The sequence below is a fragment of the Cupressus sempervirens genome, chromosome 7 (genome assembly GCF_028749045.1).
Source record: "Cupressus sempervirens isolate cs-2001-9-10 chromosome 7, ASM2874904v1, whole genome shotgun sequence".
NCBI lineage: Eukaryota > Viridiplantae > Streptophyta > Pinopsida > Cupressales > Cupressaceae > Cupressus > Cupressus sempervirens.
In genome coordinates this window covers 130178721-130185547 of record NC_143124.1, presented here as the reverse complement: position 1 = coordinate 130185547, position 6827 = coordinate 130178721, and the positions used below count along the sequence as shown (strand labels likewise).

Here is a 6827-nt window from a genome sequence, read left to right as displayed (position 1 = left end):
GCAAGAACTTCAGCGCATTGTATCTCTTGTGAAGAAAAACTACTAGAAAAAAAATAAGAAACATCCAAATAGATAAGAAAAATAAAATCTGAAAAAAAAGTCTACAATCAAAATCATGAAAGTATCATATAAGTTAATAAAGTAATTCAATTTTCAATAAAGTAAATAATTGTGTGCTTAATAAAGCATTGAAAACATCCATCTCTCACTATAAAACGTTATATATATATATATATATATATAAATAAATTGTTCAATCTATCACAAAATTATTTTAAAAGAAACTCCAATTAATCTACCCTAACTACCCTTCTCGCTAATTCCAATTGAGGCTTACCCCATACATTATTAGCCTGAAGCCAGATCGATCAGCACATTAGACAGAGTAAACTATTCCAGAAGTGCTAATAATTTCTTAAAAGCCTTCACAACTCTTTTTCTGCTTCCCTCAACTAGCACCTCCTTCTCTATCCCGATTCCTCCGGGTGTGACGACCACCATATCTCCACCGTTTTTGAGGTGCAAGTATATTTGTACCACTTTCCTCTCCTCCCCGTTCAGCTCCTTTCCCTTCCTAAAGCAGAAATAATTAGTATCACGTACATAGCCCAATGGCTTGGCCTTCCTGACCGTAAGATAAGGAAACTTCGAAGAGTTCAGAATGGGCTCCACGACATAGCTAACACTACCTTGTATAAATATTTCTCCCGGCCTTCCCTGCAAATAGTAATTTTTGCAAGTAATTAACACGAACATTTATATAAATTCAGAAAACTCTGAATTTGTGAAAGTTTTCATTACCTTGATATTTATAGATTGAATACAAGACTTGAGAGCTGATATGGTGTCACATACAAACTCGACTGCTTCCAATCCTTGCACTTTCTCCAAACTTTGTATAACGGACTCCTTCCAGCGGGTCTGTCAATAAAATAGATGCTTCAATGAATTGCAGTGTTGCAGGCCTTCTATTTTCTTAACTTTGGGGCGTTCTATCAGTCTAAAGTATTCCAGCGAAGCCAAATTAGCAAATCTTGATCGCTCTTCAAACTGCGGACAATATTGTATTAGCAGCTTCTCAAGGCGTACGAGACCACTAAGATAGCTGATGTTCTTCAGCACTTCGCAATGGTATATTGACAGCGTTTGCTAGGTCACTGGCAGTCTCTCTATCTCGATTAAATGGTGATTTTTAGGAAACTTGTCTTTTTGAACGATGCTATTGTCCCCGACCTCCAAATTTTGGAGGTTGGGCCAATAGTCACTGGAAATTGATATCACGGAGACTGGTTTGCAGTCTTCTTCCTCAGCACAAAATTCAATTGTACTTTCAGAACTTACAATTTCAATCTTTTTCAACGAGGGAAACCGAACAAGAGAAGTCTGCAAGCCTTTCATCACCCGGCTCTCAATTTTGAGCGACCGTAAGTTGACCAGTTGACCAATGTTACTTGGTGAGCTTCTCAACTTAATGCAACCTATTAGATCTAATTTTGTCAATGATGCCTGATTCTTAATTTGATTAGTTAAATCTTCTAATTCTTCACAATCGCTGAATCCCAAGTACTTGAGCTTTCCGATGCCTTCAAATACATCTAAGTTTAGTTTAAGCTTGGCACAACCTTGTAAATTTAGATGCTCCAGGTGTATCAGCCTCTTGAATGAATCTGGCAAAGTTCTCAATTGCTTGCACAGTCCCAGATTTATGTGCTTCAATTTGTTTAAATTGTCAAAACCCTCAGGCAGTGAGGATAACATTTCACAACCTGATAAATTGAGATATCCTAGGTTTATCAGCTGCCCGAAAGAGTCCGGCAACATGCTTAACTAGCTGCACCGAATTAGACTCATGCGCTTCAATCTATTTAAATTACCAAGACCAATAGGTAGCGAGGACAAACCATTACTAGTTGAGGAGAATGGAATCTCTAGATCTTCCAAGTATGTCAACTGCTTGAAAGAATCTAGTAAAGTGCTCAACTGCTAGCAAAACGTTAGACTTAAATACTTCAATCTTACTAAATTCCCAAAGCCATTAGGCAGTGAGGAGAGCGTTTCACATCTGGATAATCGCAGATGTTTCATCTTTATTAGCTGCTGGAAAGAATCTGGCAAAGTGCTCAACTATGGGCAAGACAACATTAAATACTACAAATCTTTTAAATTGCCAAAAGCAGCTGGCAATGAAGATAACTTTGGACAGTATAAATATAAATACTTCAGCGAATGCAGGCACAGAACTCTTCTGGCAAACTGCTACCACTAAAACAAAGGGAAAGCATTTTAAGATTTTGAAGATGTCTTATTGAGGTTGGAAGCCGTTGCAATTTGAAAGAGAAATGTACGATAAGCTTTCTCAATTGCAGAGGAGGCTGCACGCAAACATCATTATACTCAATTCAGTTCATTATTCTACTGAATTCAATTCAGAAAAATATAAACTATCAAAAAGTTGTTACATAAAAACCACGGATTCAAACTACTTACATCCACATTGACCTGCCACAACTCCTCCAAGTCATTAGCATCATCAAGCTCTAAAATACTTAAATGTCTTAATGGAAGCCAAGATGGAAGATTTCTTAATGAACGGGTATGCCAGCGAAGCCAAACAAGATGCTCTGATAAATATGCAAACTCTTCCGTGAACTCATTGCTTTGCACATGAAATATATTTAGTTTTCTTGAGGTTCACATTAGCTGATGAGCGTACTCTTTGAAAGCCAAAAAAGTAGCTGGAGGTTGTATCCCTCTAATTTGTATTTCTTTCTGAATGAAAAATACCAGAATACAAGCTATTTCAGTGAACTCTGCTGCAAGCAGAGGCAGACAAAACAACAAACTATTCTTTTTATGATTTCACTAAGAAATAATTAAAGGGGAGCCACTAATACATTTACCTGGAAATGCAGTATATTATCAATCTGCTCTGGACGCCAAAGCCGATATGATGAGTGCTCACTTGCCATCTCTCTTCCCATGTCCCTCAGATGATCGTGCATCCGTATCTTCTTCTCAGTGAAGGTGTTATGTTTCTTAGAAACCAGCTCCACAAGACACTTATTTACAAGTGTTTGTAAACCGTGTAGGCCACTCCAACCCGATCCATCCCACAGTGCTATAGCTGTGCTTTTGCACTCGCCGATGAGAAAACAAGCCACATCCAAGAACATATCTCTATCTTCTTTATCCAGAGCATCATAGCTAACCTGTAGTCTTTTTGTGATGTCGCTAGGCAATATTCTTGAGATTTTATCTAATTGGGATTCCCAGTAAGCAATGGAATCCTCACCATGTAGCTGTCCCCCTAATACCTTCAGAGATAAAGGCAGACCATCGCAAACCTTGACGAATTTGTCAACCAGAGTGTCAAATCTGGTGGGTGGAGAAGACTTCTGGAAAGCATGCCTGCAGAATAAATTCTTCGCTACTGAGCTCCCAAGTCTTGGCACTTCGTAAATGTTTGAGATACCCATCGATTTAAGAACATCCCTTTTCTCGGACATCACAATTACCATACTTTAGAATCCGAGGTTGTGTTTATTTGCCAAAAGAGCATACAACTGATCGATGTGATCCACGTCATCCAAAACAATGAGGGCCCAAACAGAGCTCAAACGATTTGTGAGTACAACTTTGCCTTCGTCGACACTGTCTAATGACAAATTTTCAACGCCAAGGTCTGTAAGAAGCTTTTTCTGCTTCTTAGGCAGAGCATTTCTGGATGTCACATCCCGCACGTCGGGAAAAAATTTGCATTTTTGAAATGAGCGAAAGTTTCTGTTGAAGAGCTCTATGGCCAAAGTGGATTTCCCAATACCACCCATGCCCACGATCCCCATGAGTTTTTCACTGTCTTCTTCACTTGTGACTGATTCGACGAAGCCTTGTACTAGTTCATCCAAACCAAGTGGATATTCGGCTACATGTATGGGATCTATTTTCATTAATCCCAATGCTCTATTCACAATGTTCTTCAAAACTTCAGCCTCGTCCCTAAACATTATGGGCGAAAAATAAAAATCAAAACAAAATACACAACACAAATTAAGTAGAACCTATATATTGTAGAATCTGAAAACAGGTAAAGAATAGAGAGTATAATACAGCACACAAAAAAACAATTATTTCCACGCACTAATTAAAATTACATTACAATCATTTAAAACAAATATATTGCGTGTTCTCCAATGCTACAAACTCCTTCTACGCAGATATTCACTCTATCATAAACAATGCAAACTGATACAATTTTTTCAGTTCCTCTTGCATGAGCATCTAAATATTAAAGAATATATAGAATACAAAAAATTATCAGTTCCTCATGCATCACTTTTCTCAACATATATGGAATACAGAACTTGACTATCCAGGAGAAAGAGAAACAATACATACTTATTATTGTTAACCTGTAAGCCGGAAAGGGATGAAATTTTGTGTAGTGCCGCTTTCCACTGATCGAGCCTTTCCTTGGTGTATCTACCTTTCTTTTCATGTTGTGAGAACGCATCGGCATATATTCATTTTCCTTGATCAATATATCTGAGATCAGAGGGATCAACATGATAGAAAATGGGAATGATTGTAGCAGGGGCTCTGATTTTGAGCATGTAAGCAAGCTCATCCAGACACCATGAGGATTGGGCATAGTTGGGAGAGAAAATGGACTATCAAGGGTTTCCTCAATTTTTTTGGCGAATGTGTATTTCGTATCGCTTCGGCGATGGTTAATGAAAATCTGCCAGAGCTCCGTGGACGCAGACTCGGAGAATGGTGGGAACTGGTCAAATATGTTTTGGCGATCAGCCTCATGTAGCGTTTGTCGGCTGAGTTCAATAGCTCGCATAAACCTGCAGAATGGAATGAGGCAGATCTGTACCAAGATGTTTAGATTGGACAGACACCATTCCTACAACAATTTAGGGATCTCCATTAAAAAGTCCCCATTTTGGCTGGGCCTTGAAGAAGGTTCAGGCTGCTCAAAAGTGTCTTCCAGTTCAAGCTGCTCAATAGTGTCTTCGAGCTCAGGCTACTTAGAATTGGAAGCCATTTCAAAGGATCCAAAATATCCTTAATACAGAGAAGAGACAGAACCACGGTCGCAAATAGAGGGAAAGAACGCTATGCGAGAAGAAAATAAAGATTTGGAGAAGAAGAAGAGCGAAAACATAGAAAACAGCCTGTCCAAAACCGCCTGAGTTCGTACAACTTTTTACAAAGAAGCGTCTCCGTTGAAGACGGCTACCTACAGATGCGGCCATGTTTCCGTAGATTGCACCATACATAAAATAGCATTACTATAATTTCAACAAATGTACGTATATAAATAGTCTAAATTAATAGATGGTAACATGGATGACAATGGATGACCATGCAAGCGCTCTTTTGCACCGGCTATCGAATTGATTATTTTTAATGTATCATGCACATTTTAGGCATCATGGCATACATAGGCATTATGGCTGTAACAAGTGATGGAAGTGGAAGCAAAACATCTATGAGAACCATGCACTATCCTATCTTGACACTGTGAGGCAACTTAAGGAAAAAAACCTGATTTAGAGGAAACAGTTTCCCATACCATATAGATCAAAATACTTCATATAGGGAAATATTTAATATTCACCCCCAAAATCAATCAAAAAGATTTAAATATAAATTGATATAACATATATTCAGTAATCTTGAACTTTCAGAGTTCATCATGGAATTTTTTTATTTTTATTTTTTAAATTTGCGAGTCAAAAATCATACTCATAATCTTCTAAATAAAGCATAACCAAATCTTAGAAATATTATGTAGTCTAAGAGTCTTGCAGAATTACTATTGTAATTGCTTGATACTTGGATAAACATGACATGTTGGATGTAATCTTATGATTCTATTATGAGAAATTGGTGTTTTGTGGATCTGAATATCTATGTTATTGTTATATTATGATATTTTGTTAATTGTTGATGGCTAGGATTTGGGGATTCTCCTACCTTTTACAGCATCAGTTTTACTTCTAAATGTTATTTAAAAATTAAAATGTTGTAAAGATAGACAAAGTTTAAGAGAGATTTAAAACATAAAATATAATAGTAATTTAATAACTATATTTAAATATCAACGCATTTAAGAAAGATAGATCTAAAATTTATATATAATACATCTTCACCAATCCATAAAATAACAAATATAAAATTAATTTAAAAATAATATTATTTATTTTGAATTTTTCTAAACTAATATACAATTTTTTTTAATGTTATTATTACTTATTGCAATTGCTCTCATATATTTCTATTTTATCTTTTCAATGAATTATAAGTATATCAAATATGATTTAAAATCTTCAATTGTTGATTGCTAATAAGTAAGCCAAAATACATAACAATAAACAAGCATTCACTTGATTGAGAATTAAAGTCAATTGAAAATGTCTCAAGTAAATAGAAAAGCACGGTTTGGAGACACGTGGTGGATGGAAATGAAGCAACACTACTAAGTACAAAATGTCTGTCTATTCTTCAAATGTACCTTCTTTGTTGATCTCTTCAAGGATAATAATGAGAGTGACAATAAAACTCTTACTTTTCTTTTCTCCTTTTCTTCTTTATAATCAAATTTTCATCTATGATCTATCCCATTTGAGATTATGTAAATGCAATAGTGATTCAATTAACTCTAATGACAATACATATTTTGCTACTCTTAACTAATTTTTGTCCAATATTTTTGCAAATGCATTTGTGAATTCTGGGTTTAACACCAATTCTTTTGGTCAAATTTCTGTGCCAGACCAAACCATGACATCCATCAGACCATCATGTGAAAGTCTGAT

The 6827-nt window shown here is 36.2% G+C and overlaps 1 pseudogene; it reads right to left on the bottom strand.

Annotated features, from left to right (window-relative positions):
- Nucleotides 1–390: 390 nt before the first annotated feature.
- LOC149545838 (TMV resistance protein N-like) lies at nt 391–5261 on the bottom strand (annotated as a pseudogene).
- Between the last annotated feature and the right edge of the window lie 1566 nt (nt 5262–6827).